We start from the raw sequence: 16,486 nt of genomic DNA, 5'->3' as shown, positions 1-16,486 counted from the left end.
AAAGTGCTTTAGAGAGTCCGGCACCTTTGTTCTGTCCTCTCCATTTCTATAGCGGGTCAATAAATTTTGACACAAGTCTGCAGAATACTGTCCAAGCTTCTTGTTCATTTTTGTGAAATGTGAATGCCAATGTTCACATTATTATGACTTTGTTATGAAGGTAGTAATGCTATTAACAGGTAACAAAGCAAGTCCTTTATGACGATGAAAAGGTAACCCAGCAAGATTTGAAGATGTGTGTGATACATTTTTGACGAGCCGGCTTTGTTTGGAATAAATGGCATTCTAGTTCAATATTCAGAAAGTGGCATGTACAGTTGCAAAGCCTTTTGGTCTGCATACGTGTGCATCTTTCATTAAGAATCTGGGTCATCTCTAGCACTGGGCAAACAGCTGTGACTAATGACCTGGAGGTTGGGAGAAAATATGCCTAAAATAATTACGGTTCCTTATGGAGGTGGCATTTCTTCCGTGCATTAACCTTTTACAGGATCGGGACTTTGGCAGCTATGGTTCCCCTGCTTTTCCCTGTGGTAGGTTTGGGTGTTATGCCTTGTGTTATGTCAGGGGTGACTAGTTGTACTAAGAGGTTCGATTATGGATTATGTAGGACGGTTTGGATAGGGTGCAGGCAGGGGAGGGGGTCGAACGAGATGACCTCTGCAGGTCCCTTCCAGCCTGACTTCTCTGTGATTCTATGAAGTACAAATCAAAATATTAGCATGATGGAAAACAAGTGTCACCTACGTGATAAGACTTGCTGTGACGATGATATGGTGTAATAGGTTTGTGTTTCCCTTTTAAGGCTGAGCTGGAGAAACAGGCGTTCAAAAAAATAAAAGATTAGCTGGGAAATAGGGATTAGTCGTTAATCTGAACAATGGTCCACAGAGCTGAAAAGTAGGGGAGTGTCAAGGCAGGAAATGGCTCCCTGGGATCAGAAAGAGCCAAAGGAAGAAGACTTGGTGGTGAGGAAGGGCAGTCTTCTTGAATCTCTGTACAGCCCCAGGAAGGCAGGCCATGGAGTCCTGCAGCTGAAGGGAAAGGAGTTGTGTCCAGACCCGAGGGCCAAAGCTCCCTGACTTACCGGTATCAGAGGGGGAGGAGAAAGTCTGCATTGCTAAGGCAAGGGAGAACTGGAAGCACCAAAGGAGACTGTCTTCATAAAGAATTTCCCATTTCCAAGACCTGCAGGAAGGAGAATGCTAAATATGTTGTTAGGGGAACGAGGGGTAAACTGAGAGCAGGTGCCTCCAAGGCCAGGCCATGCCACCAGGCAGCGTACGTCGAGATGGCAGCCTGCCACACGTGATCTGGAATCCAGATCGATGAACTGATTGCTCTGGGAATGTGCAATAGGGATTATATTGAACATTTTAAACTCTACTGCTTTAAATGTGCATTGGGGTCTAGGTAACCTTATGCAGCATAGAAACTTTGAAGCCCACCTTGTACATCACGAGGTAGCACAGAGCCTGTTCTCCTTCACCCATCCCTTGCTGGGGTCCGATAAGGACTCTAGACACCAGTGGCCGTTCTGTCCGACTGTCGAAGCTTTTTCTTGCACTGATAAAAATGTTATTTGGACTAGTTTAAAACTATCATCTTTTTGTTTGGACTAGTAACTGAGAAAGGAGCCCACCTATTCATGGTAATGGCTGTGTAACTACTACCCCAGTTATAGGCACCTATGAAGGAGAGGGAAAAGTAATGAGCAGAAAAAAATAAGATCAACTTGGGTGTGGCCTGGGTTATTGACTGCCCGTGGTGTTTGCTAACAGGTGTCCTACTGTTTTTTGTAAGCAGTCCATAAAGTAATTATTTTACTGAAAACAGTAGATCAAGGATCTCATTTAACCTCACAGGAAGAGCAAGATTAAGTACTTAGTACTTTTTACTTGCTTAATCTTGCTGTTCATGTGAGGCTAAATGAGATCCTTGTGATCACATTGTGATCCTGTACAATCTTGTTAACGCATCCAAGTATAAGGGGACCAAAAAAAAAAAATCTAGTACAGCATCTGTGGTTAATGCACTGCTGGATGGCTACGTGGAGGGATATGCCATTATTTACTAAATATCTTCTGGTATGTCTATCCCCCTTCAGTCTTATATAGTGGGTTGTGTGTGTGGATTTTTCCCAAGGTATGAGATAGCAGGGACTGTGCTTTTGCGGAGAAAAGTAAAGTGATCATCCACAATAAACCAAGTTGTACATCAAGGGCTAAGTCTTGCTCACTTTATTCACAAATACTCCCATTGACTTCAGGGGGTGCTCAGATGAGTCAGGCAAAACAGTTGGTTGCATAGCTAAGAGCATCCCTGAATGATGTTTGGTGTCATAAAAGAGTACTTATTTAAAGGGTTTTGCCCCACTTCTATTCACGCTTGATTTTTTTTTCCTTTCTGCTAAATTTATGCCTGCTGCTCTGTTGGAGATACTGTCGCTCAAGGGAACCTAGGTTTCATTGTCAAGGCATTTGTGTCTTTGTACTGATTCTCCATGAATGATAGTCTCATCAGAAATGGCACCATTTTATGGGGAGATTTCATATTCCAGCAATACGAAGGTGATAGAAAGAGCTTATCAATGTGTTTTTATTTTCCTATCCTGGAAAGCAACAGTTATTTCATGTTTTCTAGCACAAAGATGGTTTTGAGAAAAGGCCTATTTGTGTCTCATTTAAATTTTGTGTGTGTGCGTGCATGTTTTTTTTCTACCTTCCAGTATAAGTCAGTTTAAAAGCGGAGCTCACAAATCTGGGCCGTTTCATATGCTGCCTCCCTGGCATTTCAGAGAACCGAGATGCAGACCGTAGTGCTAGTTCCCCTAACCTTTGCAAAAGGAGACTTTTTTAAAGGGTTCCTCTCTCTCTTGAATGAGTTAACTATATGCTGAAAGCTTCAAATAGCAGCAGTAAGGGGAAATTACCTTCTATGTAAAGTGCACAGTCTAAAAAGCCCCATTGGTTTTGTCCCAGTCACTGTGAGGTTTATGTTTGTGTTAGAGAAAAACCTGCCATGGCCCTTGTACACCAGATCCATTGCTCCAGCTGTGTTCTCCGTAGATCTGCCTCCACCCTGTTGGCCTCCCACCATTTGGGAGCTGAACAATGGAGCTCCAGGGGATGGCACACGTGGTTGGAGCAATAAAGGTTTGATTAGAATTGGCATTGTGAAGGGTCCTCTTACACCTGCCGGCTGCGGGGTATTCAGTACCTAATTGTAGGGTTAGTCAGCCTCTCCCCCAAATCATGGCCATTCACCTGTTTTAGTCTTTTGTTTCCACTAGCAGAGATAGTGGTAAAAGGAGAGGGGTCAAGCTCTTGGGCTTTGAGGACGAAGCTTTTATTTTAAGAGGGCTTGGGGCTGAATTGCAAAGAATTCATGGACCAAGCACATTTGCACATCAGCTAATTAGGCCATGGGATGACCTTCCTGTGTATAGGTCGAGGACCCCAGTGAGTAGGAGAAAGCCTTGAAAGGAGAAATTGGAGGCAAAATTCAGTTGTGGACGAGTTTAACAAGGTCCTTAGGAATGTGGCTGAAAACATAATGGGTGGGGGGGTACAATTCAGATGGCTACAGCGTGAATTTGAATTAGGGACTGAGTCGCATTCAGTCCTGGGATTTTATGTTGCTTACCCAGGAAGCAGTCAGTGGATTGAATTTTTATGACAAAGTCCTGAGGATTATCTGGTACAAGGGTATCAAAGCAGGGCTATTGCCTTTACTAGCCAAACAGGATTTCATAGTAGGTCTGTGCGAAGTGGCAAGTATTCGCTTCGGATTGGGGTGATTCAGAGGGACAGCAATTCAATTTGGAGATTCGAATCACTGTCCCAATTCGATTTGGCTGAATAGGATCTGAAGATTCAGCCATAGACTAAACAGGCAGCAGTCCTCACCATGCTGAACACAGCTGCCTCCAGCTGGTAAGTCTGTTGTGGAGGGGGGGAGGGAAGGGGTATGTGGGGGTAGGATCAATGCCCCCACAGCGAGGGAGGGATTGGGGCTGTGGCTGGGACTGAGGCTGGGACAAGTTGCCCAACCTTGGCGGGGGGACGTGCAGGACTTACGGAGGGGGCTTCTGCCACTGCACACCACAGGTCCAGGAGGGCATGTGTCCCTGGATCTGCGCAGAGCAGGCATGAGCCAGGATGTACTCTGGCGGGTGGTGGAAGGCACAGGGAGCGGGGGCTATGCACTCCAGCTGCTTGTCCAGCCGGGGCATGGGGGTGCGGGATGTGGGCACGGCAGCGGTGGGAGTGGGGGCAATGCTCTGATGCCATTTGCCCAACCGGGGCAAAGGAGTGTACAACTCGGGGAGGGGGCCTCCTGCCATTGTGTGCCATGACGTGCCACCAGTCTGGGAGGGCATGGGAATAGGTGTGTGCCCCCAGATCTGCATGGGGCAGGTTGGGCTGGGCTGTGCTCCGGACAGGCGGCAGAAGGCGCTGGGAGTGGGGGGCTATGCCCTCTTACTGCTCACCCAGCCTCCCTGCACCCCCTGGACAAGCTGCGGCTTCGCCCCCCTGGGCAAGCAGTGGCAGGGCATGGGGGTGGGCATGTGCACCTGGATTGGACCGGGTCCGGCAGCAGTGGCTATGGGGAATTTTAAAGTGGCTGCAGCCCCCCAATAGCCCCTGCTCCATTGCACTCTGCAGGGCGGGTGGAGCCAGGGCCGTGCTCTGAGCCGTGGCGCAGCTAGCTGCCCAGAGCGCAGCCCTGGTTCCACTTGCCCTGCAGAGTGCAGCCTGGTGGCGGGCGGCTGGGGCTAGCCTCCCGGAGTGCAGCCCGGCCCAGCCTGCCCCATGCAGATCCAGGGGCACACGTCTGCTCTCATGCCTTCCCGGACTGGTGGTTCGCAGTGGCGGGAGCCCCCCTCCCTGAGTCCCTCTTCCCTCCGCGCCCCAGCTGGGCAGCTTGTCCCAACCACAGCTCCAATCCCTCCCTCGCTGTGGAGGCATTAATCTGCACCCCCCACCCCATGCCCCTTCCCTCCACTCACCACAACAGACTTACCAGCTGGAGGCAGCTGTGTGCAGTATGGTGAGGGCTGCTGCCTGTTTAGTCTATGGCCGAATCTCCAAATCGGGGCCGAATCCTTTCTGAATCGATTCGGAGGCTTCTGATTCAATTTGCAGCTTTTAATTGGTCTCCTGATTCGATTTGGATTTGGAAACTGGACCAAATTTCTTCTGAACTGAATCAGCTACCGAAGGTTTGCGCAAGAAAAAGATGCCGCTGTGATTCAGTTTGAAGTTCTGCCGAACTGATGCTCTTTCTATGCTTAAATACTGAATTTATCCTAACTTACCTAAGGAGAGGAAACACATCAATAAACCTGCTACATCACTGCAAGCTGTTCTGGGGAATGGTAGAGCTAATGTAGACGACAACATTTGCTTCTTAAATATATAGGCAGATTTATGTAAGCATTTAAATATAAGTATATTTCCTATATCTATCTATCTATCTATCTAGGAAGCACATGTTGTCATCTGCATTAGCTCTACCATTCCCCAGAACAACTTGCAGTGATGTAGCAGGTTTATTGATGTGTTTCCTCTGCTTAGGTAAGTTAGAATGAGTTGACTCTTTAAGCATAGAGCATCAGGTCGGCAGAACTTCAAACTGAACAAGAACAGCACCTTTTTCTATATATCTATAGATATATATCTATATCTATATGTAAAATATTCCATAGATAAATAGATGGATCTCTAGCTAGGTAGATAGATACATCTCTAGATCTCGAGAGAGAGAGAGAGATCTATATCTAAAATATTACATATCTATCTATCTATCTATCTATCTATCTATCTATCTGTCTATCTATATATTTCCCCCCTTTTCTTTTAGTTTTTTGAGGACTGTAAAAATGCTTTCAAGCTGCCTTATAGCTATTAACTAAAGAATATGATGCTGTTAAGTCTGAAAGGGATGGTTGCAGGCTCTGATTGTTCCCTGGGCCCCCCTGTGGGCACATGAGCTTGTTACAGGCCTGGGGTCTTGGACATCTCTCCTTCATGATCCTGTGAAAATCATCAGCAGCCGCTTAAGAGCTGCAGCTGCCTGTTCAAAAAGGTGGTTTCCGTGTCAGGCGTTTGGACTTGTTCGGTTCACTGAAACAGCCTGTGAACAGGTACCTGCAACAATCGTTCTGTGAGCTTCTGTTCATAGGTGACAATCTTGCTGTTCTGATTATGCAAAATGATGCACTTAATTATAAATATCAAGGGTTATAAAATTGTATCTGAACAGTTTAAAATGCTTGAGAGCCTACTGCAGGGCCAGTTTGCTGCAACACAGTGAACTCCCAAGGTCTGGGGAAAACATGTACGACTTCTGGGTGAATAGACTTCTGTGACTTCTGTACTGGGGAGGAGAATCTCACTGTAAGGAAAGTATTACTATTACTGCAACGTCACGAAGGGGAAAAAAAAGCAAGGCTCAGCATTGCCTTTGAAAATGCAAATAGAAAATATTGCATGTGTTCTAAAGCTAAAGTAAAATGAAGCGAGCTTTCTTAACTTACACCATTTCAACTTTAAACCTAGGCCTTTGTATTTACATATTCAGTGGCACTAGTGAGTAAAAATCAACGGCATACAAGTCAAAGAAAAATAAATTGTAATCAGAATGGTGGGTTTTAATGTCTGGTATTTTGTGACTTTGTTAATGCTATGCAGGGTAGATTGATTTTCCTACCATAATTCAGTTTAATCTGGTTTTGCATGTTATACTAAATCGATTACCTAAAGAAAGGTTGATTTTTTTTTTGTATTGTTTAATAACCAGTAAAAAAACCCCTTTGTTTATAACTAAATACAGCATTTGCAGTAAATTTGATACTTGTTTACATTATATTTAAATGTAAGCAATTATATAGCTTAATAGGTACTTATTCAGATTCTTCTTAAGCTTTCACATTTCATTGTGTTTATGAAATATCATTAACTATATTCTAAACTTTTTTTTTTTTACTTGTGATTTGTGTCAAGCTGCTTTTGGATAACATATGGAGTTCAATATAAAATGAACAAAGACAGCATTTGTTTTTAAAAAAAATATTTTAGTAATTTAAACTACATTAAATCTGCAGGATACTTGATAAAAACTGCTAAAATGTATTTTGCATTTAAAATGATTTATTGAATGAAAGTAGAATTATGTGTAGGTAAGAATTTAAATGGATTGTTTCTGGTCACCGTGCTCTTCTAGATTTTAGTAGTAGTAGATCTCAGCTGCTTGCACTTAGTTTATATTCATAGATTGGAAAAGGAAAGCAAGCCTTCCTGTGTCTCAACTCCCAGATGTTTTCTCAACCTTGAATGAGCTAATTATTGGACTGAATTTGTTGCTTAGACTGAAATGAAGAGAGTATTTTCTCTGTAGCTGCTGAGGAGGTAATATCCGCCAAAAACTGATCACTTTAAAAACAACCTGGTTCCAGGTGTTTAGCTCTTGACATTCTCCAGGTTAATGGTTTGAATGTCTTGAAAACTTCAGTGAAAACCCAAACTGCTCGATTATTATTATAATTGATTATTAATTTAAATGCTTACCATCAATTATGGCAATTCTAAGCCTTAATACAATTTTTTTAAAAGCACTTAAAATTAAATGTGAAATTACAACAAGTTGTATTAAGGCTTAGAACTGCATTTGATATAAATGATAAAAAACAGAGTTTCTGTTTTCTTTTTTTTAAAAACAAATCTATCTTAACGTCTTGGGACCCCTCCACTGTTTTCACACGAGAGCCTTGATGGTATTCTAAACAGTGCAATTTGAAATGCCCGCAGGCACCTGGAATTTCAGATGCCCCTTCTTGTCCTGACCAGAAGTGGCTTGTGCTAATCCAACTGGAAGCTGAGTCTCGCCTCTTGCTACAACATGTTTCCAAAATACGATTTTCAGTTTTAGGATACATCCCATTCTTGTGACAAGCAAATTAGTTCGATAGAGAGGAATTCTGGGTAGGAACCAGAGTCTGTTGTAAGCTGGTTTGCATTTTCCAGCTGAAGAAGTGGCTGTTATAAGTTGCTCCCTAATCACTTTAATTAACCCAAACCAACAACATTTTGAAGCACGTTCCTAAAACGCTGTGCAACTTGGGTAGTCTCATTCAGGGTTTATTACTGCAGTTGTGATTATAATAAGTGAAAATCATTCAGCCAAGTCCAGAAGCCTTAACTTATGAACCTGATCTAGACCTACTTTGGTAGCTCCTGTATTATACTTGCCTAGTCCATGATGCCCTCTAGCGGCTGCCACAGTGACCGTGCGGTTGCTTCCGTGCTCAGCAAAGACGTGTCCTATGGGTCTTGCTGCAAGTTACGCTTAGGTTGCGTTAACTGCGCTTAAAACACTACCGCCTCAGTGCTGAAGTCGTAAAACGTGCGCCAAGGGCCACTGTAGCATAGTCAATTTAGGAGCATCTCCAGATGATATGACCTAATGCGTGTTGAGCCAACACCCGACTGGTCCGTGGAGTTAATACCATCAGGAGACGCTGGGGGAGCTGGGTCCTGCAAACAGCTGTTTGTCACTCCCACGTGACAACGTGGTGCACTGGCACTTCAAAGGCTTCAGTATTTAGGACGTGTTTTATTTAGATCATAGCATTACCACGTGACTGCTCAGGAAACTTTCTAACTTGTAGAAACGCTGAATACGATCTAATAAAACACGTCCCCAGTGGAACATTTCCAGCAGGAAACCTGTGGGGTAACAACCACATCTCAGCGATCACTTCTGTTGCGTTCCTTTTTTTTTTTAGCTTCTTTCTTGCTGCCCCCTACTCCCACAGTTGCTTGCTGAACATGGCAGGGATCACACGTGCTTCACTAAAGCCCCTTGGACACATCTAGACAAGTGGGAATGTGCGGTATGCTATGCCACATGCAGGTATTCTCTGCACTGCTGATTTGCGGGTGGGGGGTGGGGTTTGACACCGGGAGATCCTAAAGTCAAAGAAACCCGTGCCTAAAAAAGCAGCCGTGCGTGCCATCCCAAACCGGAGCCTGGCTGGCCAGGGCCATGCTCCGGCTGCCAGTGAGGCTTCCTGCTTCAGGATCACTACAGCTGGAGGCCCCCAGGACCCCAGGTAAGGCTACTGGGGCCAGCCCAGCTTCCCCTACCCCACCGGGGCAACATGCCGCTCACCAGAGGACACGTGCACGGGCATGCTGTTTGTCCCTGGGCAAATGCATGTTCCCGCTCGTGGGGCTGCACCCCTTCTCGAAATCGTGTGCGTTATGCATTGTACTAATCCAGCCCCAGCTGGAAGAGTGCTAGCGTCTTTGAGTCGCACCCGCACACAAATTGCTCCTGTACTGTTATGAGACGAGTCCATCTCCTCTTCCCGCTGGTGCTTTGTGTTTGGATTATCTGTTGTTTGACTTCCGTGATGATCAGATCCTTAGGGCAGAGGCTGCATCTGCTGCTCATTAGCTACGCTTGGTGACTGACAGATGTGCCTCACCTTTTGGCTTACTGTGCAGCGGTGGTGCGGGGAGATAATGCACAAGTTGAGGGGACTAAGCCAAGTCTATTTTTCGTTGTGCAGCTTTGGGCTTCACTGGTGATGTAGATGATGAGGCACCGCTCGAGAACTCTAGATGCTCCCGATACAAGTTGCAAAAGAATAAATACTGTCAGACAGCGTCTTGCCTCTGACAGTCAACTGAGCTCAACTCTCCAGGAAATGCAAAGCTCAAAGCTGCCCTTTCCACTCAGATCCGCCCTCAGGAGCCTTCACAACTATATGTACCTTGCAGCATGTCCTGAGGGCCTTCAGAGCAAGGCTGCCTCGGACCAGCGGGGAGGCTAGATCCAGAGCTGGGGGCACCTGGGCGGAGAGCTCTTCTCTGTCACCTCCCTCCTTGTCACAAAGGGGGGGTGTAGCTGGAGTGTCACCTCCTGCCGGCACGGGGGGCAGCAGCACCTCAAACCAGCAGCGAGTGCATATCGCGGAGCCCCGGGTGCGAGGGGCCGCCACCGGGAAGCGGCACTTAAAATGCAGGATGCGGCGTCCTGCTTCATTTTATTGATCAGCTGCCTCCGGCTGCCCTGAGAGCTCGCTTTAATGCCTTGCTTGTTTGTCTGACATTTTGCTCCCACCTTACAAAATGATGCTTTAAATACGAGTTGTGTTTATGACTTTTGGGAAAAGTCCCAAAACGAACGCCGTGCCCTTCTCTCCCTAATTAAAACGACCAGGGTGGAAAACTGCTCACCGAGGCAGCTGGAATATTGTCGTCCGGTATAAGCCGCGGTTTTGATAAATAGAAATGTGCTTGCAGAGCCTTTAAAGGACAAGTACACTAGGTCCCCATTCCCTGATGATTAACCACAAATATCTCCCGCTTTTTTTTGCAAAAATATAGTTGGGCTAATGTAAGATATCACCTCTACCATGAGTCCTGCTTGCTTTTTCCCCACGGTTTTGGGGTGTCACTAGTGAAAGGAGGGGAGTTCAGTGTTTCTCTGTGCAAGGAAATCTCGAGTTGCATTAAGGCACTGGATAGACCGGAGTTTAGGGGTGGCGATGCAATAGCACAATTCAGTAGGCGATTAAAAGGGACAATGGCTACGGTCCTTCCGGTTTCAAGTAACTCTCTTGGTAGGTTATGGCCTGTCTAAGTGGGGAGGTAACAGGGAAGTTAAAGCAATGTCAACCAGGTCTGCATTTACGGTGCAGTAGCTACCGCATACTTGTTCCCCTGGAACAATGCCTGCTCTCCTGGAGAGTACGGTAATGGAAACGCTTCCCTGCCTGCCAGCCCTTCTGTGGTGGGTGCAGCATTGCCAGGTGCCGTCTCTGTTCTCCCTTCTCCAGCCCGCGGGGAGTCCAGCGAAGGCTTTGCTAAGGCTAGGATGGCCTCAGCCTCCAAACTTCTGCCCTCCCTATTGCTTTCCCGCAGGATCTGCTCTTCCTGGGAGTCAGTTCTTCCCCAACCCTCCTTTGGGCTGTATGCTCTCTGGCAGGGCAGGAGGCAGTCCTCTCAAGTACCCTGGCTCAGGCTCTCCAGTTTGAATCTGTCCGTGGAGCAGGGCCTTCCTCTGCTGCTCTTGTCTGTAGCCTTTATCACCACCCTGTGCTATGTCTGTAGTTGCAGGGCTTAGTTTTTCACAATGGACCAGTCAGGGCTGGCAGGTGAATCAATAATGTATGAATTTGTTGCCTCTTTACCCTAAATTTTATTTGCCCTATGCTGCTGAAAACTGGGGGATCTTTAAGAGGGGTGCTGCAAAGAGTTAAAAATCCCGGCAGAGTGATTCTTGTATAGTCCCGTGGGTCACACTGGCAAACTACAGACTTCCAGGTGGAACCAGTGGATGCTAAAAGCTAAAGTTGGATGGGCGAGACAGTCTCCTTCCTCCTCCTCGCTTCCCTCCGCCCCCCCCCCTCCTTTTTATATATATACGGAAGCTGGGTAGAAGATGAAATAGAATTGAAAAGCTGTTCTTCATCTGAACGTCCCCTGAAAAGATAGAAAATAACTTTTTTTCTTTAAATCATAGATACAAATGTATATGTGTGTGTCTGTATGCATCTCCATACATATACACATAAATGGGGAGTGTGTGTGTGTGTGTGTGTCATAGTATAGTGCTTGGGGTCAGAAGTGACCTAAACAGATCATCAGGTCTGACCACCCCCCCTGTCCCGAGCAAGAACGGGTGCCAGGGTGATATCACCCCAGCCAAATATCTGTCCGTATCTATACATATGTATGTGTGTGTGTGCGTGTGTCTTATATGTGTGTATGTATGCATATGTGTGTATAAATATGGCTCTTAAAAATGTAATCTTCAGCTCTGCAGCTTCTGATTTAGTTTCCACTTCAGAAAAACACAGAATTATATGTTTACTGGCATCTGGTGGAATTTAAGCAGGACCTTAAAGTCGTATGTCCTCCTGCGCAGGCTTGTTGTGTGCGCGGCCGACCTTGGTGTGCTTTCTCCAAGGGCTGCTTCGGGACTTGTAGCTCTTCCTACTTGGGTCGCGGGCTGCCCGTGATAGTTCTGCGTGTTCATGTGCTGAAGGCAGATTACTGGAGCAGTATAGTACATGACTGGCTTGGGTCACTTGGGGCATTCTGCTGACAGAGGTTTCCTCGCTTGGTCGAAGGTGAAACCGGACCGAGACTGTTTTGACAAAGCGATGACACAGAATCGGGTCGTTGTGCTCTGTAGCTGTTGAACTTGCCGGGCCGGCTGGCAGAAGGGTAGGCCGGCATGGCTTTGACTTGTGTTTTACCTTCTTCCACATTGCTTGTATTGACTGAGCCTCAGACACCATCTACACGAAACAGAACTCCCTCGGTTTATGTTTTCAGCTTTATCATTGCATTAATTTATTGTTGTGTTGAGATCACCGAGCTTGCAGTTTTGTAGAAGGCCCAAAGGTTTTCTGACGGGATACTTGTAGTCGGTTTAAGCCTTTTATGTATTCTCTTTGCAGGAACAAGAGAACTGTCATTTTGACTTTGGACTATTATTCCTGATTAAATTAAGAAAATTAAATTTGTTCCATGATTCTTGGGATTTTTCCCTTGGGATGACCCTGATTTGGGTCCTACCAAATTAACCCTTGGGGCCCAGTGGCTTAAGTTCTTCTGGATTTGTTGTGCATTACAGGACAAAGTGGATATCTTCCTTTAACTGTTTCTCAGCAGCTTTGGGGAGTACTGATGTACAGTGGGCAAAAGACTCCACGATGCTAAGAGAGGTGGGGTGAAGTGCCCAGCTCTCTCGCTCTGTTCCTGTTTATGGTGCCTGAGTGCATGTTTATTTTATCTGTTGATTGGTAAATCCTATCCAGAATTAATTAGGTGACCCATTTCCCCCACTGGATTCTCTGAAGCAGTAAGTTGAAACTAAGTTCAGGATGCAGAATTGTAAAGTGGACAATTTTAGGTTAACTATTGTAAAATAAAAAATGTACAAAGTAGATCCAATATTCTTTTGACCTCTTATTTTCAACTTGTATTAATGGGTTTGTGCAGAGCAGACCTATGACAAGCCTGTTGTTGCTGCATCTAATACGTTGTGTCTGCATTAATGAAATTACAGAACGATTCACCAACTTTCTCTGGTGTAGCTAGCAGGGCCGGCTGCTCACCAATTGCTAATTAAGTGTCTTCATTCATATAAATCTACTCCTGTAGCTGCCTGAAGTCTATGGCACACTAAGACTATGGAAATCAGATGTCTAATGAGTTTTGGTTATGCTGGGAAATAAAGTGCATCTGCTAAGTGAGTGGACACCAAGCAATTTAGTTGCACTTGGTGTTCGGCTGGGGTTGGTATTGTAATTGTTCTGAATGCCGCTAATATTGGACAATGGTATTGGATGAGGGGCAGTGCTGTGACACATGGAGCACGCATGGGTTTTCCTGTGCGCATGGCGCCTGGGGGAAAAGTTTGTGCATGTCAAGGCTGCACATGGAGGTGAGGAGCCAGGTTTCTCTTGTGCTGAAAGTGGGGGCCTAGCTGGGCAAGCCAGCGGTCAGATCATTTCAGTGCAAAAGGCAACCGCAACTCGCAGCGTTTCATCACAGAGGCTGATGCAGTCAGTCGCTCTGTAGATCTGTCCAGATAACATCAACTTTTGAAGCTACATGATGTTTGCTCCTTGTTTTGTGCCGTAACTGCTCGGATAAGGTTTTACACACTTTGGAAGTTTTCCTTGATTGTGAATAAACAGAGCCGTTAAATGCCTTTTTTTTGCCTTTCATGTTTTCCTGAACGACCCCCATTGTGGACCTCCTAATCCTGCACACTGACTTGGTGCACTGGGCCCGGTTATGCTGCAGTATCGATTTTGGGTTTTTTCCATCATGGAAGATTAAATGAATAAACTAAAGAGGCCCAAAGTGAACGCCGGTAAGGGAGGGGAGAAGGCAGGGAGCAGTCCATTGTGAACTTGGTAATGTATTCTGAGATGAAAAAAAGGTTGCTTTAAAGAAACGAAGGTGAAAGCGAGACATAAGCAAACGTTGCTTCTTAACCTAAGTTAAATACTACAGAAAGGATGTGGGCAAGTCGGAGAGCACGCAGCGGGAGGCAGTGAAAATGGTTCAGGGGCTGCGGGACATGACTTGAGAGGCTGAGGGAACTGGGCTGGTTTAGTCTGGAGAAGAGAAGACCAAGGTGGGGGACTGAATAGCAGCCTTCAACTCCCTGCAGGGAGGTTGCAAAGAGGATTTCATAGATTTCATAGACATTAGGGCTGGAAGGGACCTTGGAGGATCATCGAGTCCAGCCCCCTGCCCCAAGGGCAGGAAGCCAGCTTGGGTCAAAGGATCCCAGTCCAAGCGCAGCTTGAAGGAGTCCAGAGAAGGTGCTTGCACCACCTCTGGAAGGAGTCTGTTCCAGGCCTTGGGGGCTCGGACAGTAAAGAAGTTGGAGCTGAACTGTCCGCAGTGGGGGCAGATGACACAACACAGAGCAATGGACTCAAGCTGCAGCAAGGGAAGTTGAGTTTAGATATTAGGAAAAACTTTCTCACTAGGAGAACAGTAAAACACTGGAACAGGTTACCCAGGAGGTTGTGGACTCTCCATCCTTGGAGGTTTTGAAGACCTGGGTAGACAAAGCCGTGGCTGGGATGATGTGGTTGGGGCTTTGAGCAGGGGTTTAGACTAGATGTGACCTCCTGAGGTCCCTTCACACCCTCATTTTCTGTGATTTTATGAAATACCTTGAGTTTGCATGGTAGGTGAAATCGCTAATTTTGTATTTATTCTGGTGGGAATACGTTTGGTCGGCAGGAGCTTCACTGCAGCTTCGTCTTCATACAGGCAATAAAAAGAAGCTGGCCAGTGGCTATCTGGAGTTTAGCAAGGTCTGTACAGGGGGGAAATTAGTGAGGGGAACAATCTCAGACCTTTTTCTCCCCTGCTTTATCTCCCCGATGGTGTGGGATCATATTTTGTGATGTCTAGTTCACAGTGGTCCCAAGTGATGGGGTTCCTACCACTACCATCAGCACCCTCATCCTTAGCCTAATTCATTTTGTTTTCAGGATATATATTTCTTGGCTGTTCAGTCTCAGTTGGGTTCTTTTCTTTTTAATTTCCTCTGTCACTCTGAGCATAGTACTGGAAGTCTCCCCGTAGGAGCAGTAGGACCCAAACTGGAACTAATTGGGAGATACAGCGTGATGCATTTACAGATGGAATTAGGTGATGTGGTTTGCTGAGACAGCAGATGTCTGGCCTTGATGTCCCAGGAGATCTTTCCAGCCCCGTGTCCCTATGTTTCTACCATTCCTTTGGATCATGTGAACTTCCTCTTGCTCTCTTTGATTTCATGTTGAGAGTTGTCCTCTTCCTTACTCATTACTTTGCTGATCTCTACATGGTTCAGTGTCATTTTTCCTGTCCCCTGCCTTCCATTGCTGTCTTTCACTCCCTCCACATTGTCATCCTCCTCCTGAGGTGGTTGGCATTGAAGAATGGCCTTCTGCTATATGAGAAGATACAACTCAATGCACAGTCCAAAATCATACCAGCCTTTCAATTATTTATACAATCTTTTTGGTTTCCATAGCGTGGAAGGCTGTAAATAGAAGGCTTTTTTGATGCAGGCCTGATTTGTCCTGGGATTTGACACTCTTCCAAGATCCAAGATGCATTGCTGCTCCTGTGCCAGTAAATGGTGAGAGAAAGGATGCAGCCTAGCCGGCTTGTCCTGGGAAAAAGCACAGTAAGCTTAGACGTGCACAGCCACATCCCAAGAAAAAACATTAACACATCTTAGCCCGCACAGTTCAGAGGAACTTGAAGTGGGGCAGTAGATCTGTACCTCTGAAGGATCCTGGAGCACGAGGTTTTCACTTGAGACAAATGCAGAGTCTATTTTACAGCCGAAAGGTCACATCCACATTTGATTTGTTGTCTGCCAGATCTTCAATCTTCTTTCAGTAGTACTGCACTGAGCATCTGGTGGGTTGTTGTATATGGATGTGGACTACAAACCACACTATCAGAGAGCCTGTATAATGGCCACTTCCTCACCTCCTTTTTTGTGCTCAGTCTGGCAGTCCAACCCCCTTCCCATTCACTATGGCACAACATCCTTTTAGCAGCGATACCCACTGCAACAAAGTAATGCTGTATTTACTCCTATACCACATGCCTACACTATCTCCTGAAATGCCACACTCCCTTTGTGCTTTTAGGACAGGGCTGGCAATTATTTCGGGCAGAGGGCCACTTTCTGAGTTTTAGTAAGCCATCAAGGGCCGCATGACAGGCAGCCAGGACAGATAAATATTAATTTCTAAATTTTTTAGGGGCCCTGTGGGACGGATACAATGGCCTGGTGGGCCACATCCAGCCCATGGGCCACATTTTGCCCACCCCTGTTCTAGGAGGACTTAATTTGTGTCATAATCAGCCATGACTCTGGAACATTTTTTTTCTACACTGGAACATTTTTTTTCTACACTCTCCTCTCCAAAAAC

General features: G+C 45.9%; 1 protein-coding gene across 7 annotated transcripts in view; it reads left to right on the top strand.

Annotated features, from left to right (window-relative positions):
- The window catches only part of FAM168A (family with sequence similarity 168 member A), a 343,456-nt gene that overhangs the window by 162,425 nt on the left and 164,545 nt on the right, over positions 1-16,486 (top strand). The window contains exon 1 of one of the 7 annotated variants that reach the window (XM_090030791.1): positions 6,130-6,148. The exons of the other annotated variants lie outside the window; for them this stretch is intronic. The gene's annotated coding sequence lies outside the window, so the exon portion shown is untranslated. Of the gene's footprint in view, positions 1-6,129; positions 6,149-16,486 lie in introns of those variants that run through there. 7 annotated transcript variants of the gene reach the window in all.

This window comes from Crocodylus siamensis, chromosome 1 (genome assembly GCF_052110815.1).
Source record: "Crocodylus siamensis isolate JL-2025a chromosome 1, ASM5211081v1, whole genome shotgun sequence".
Taxonomy (NCBI): domain Eukaryota; kingdom Metazoa; phylum Chordata; order Crocodylia; family Crocodylidae; genus Crocodylus; species Crocodylus siamensis.
This window is presented reverse-complemented; position numbering and strand designations above follow the sequence as displayed.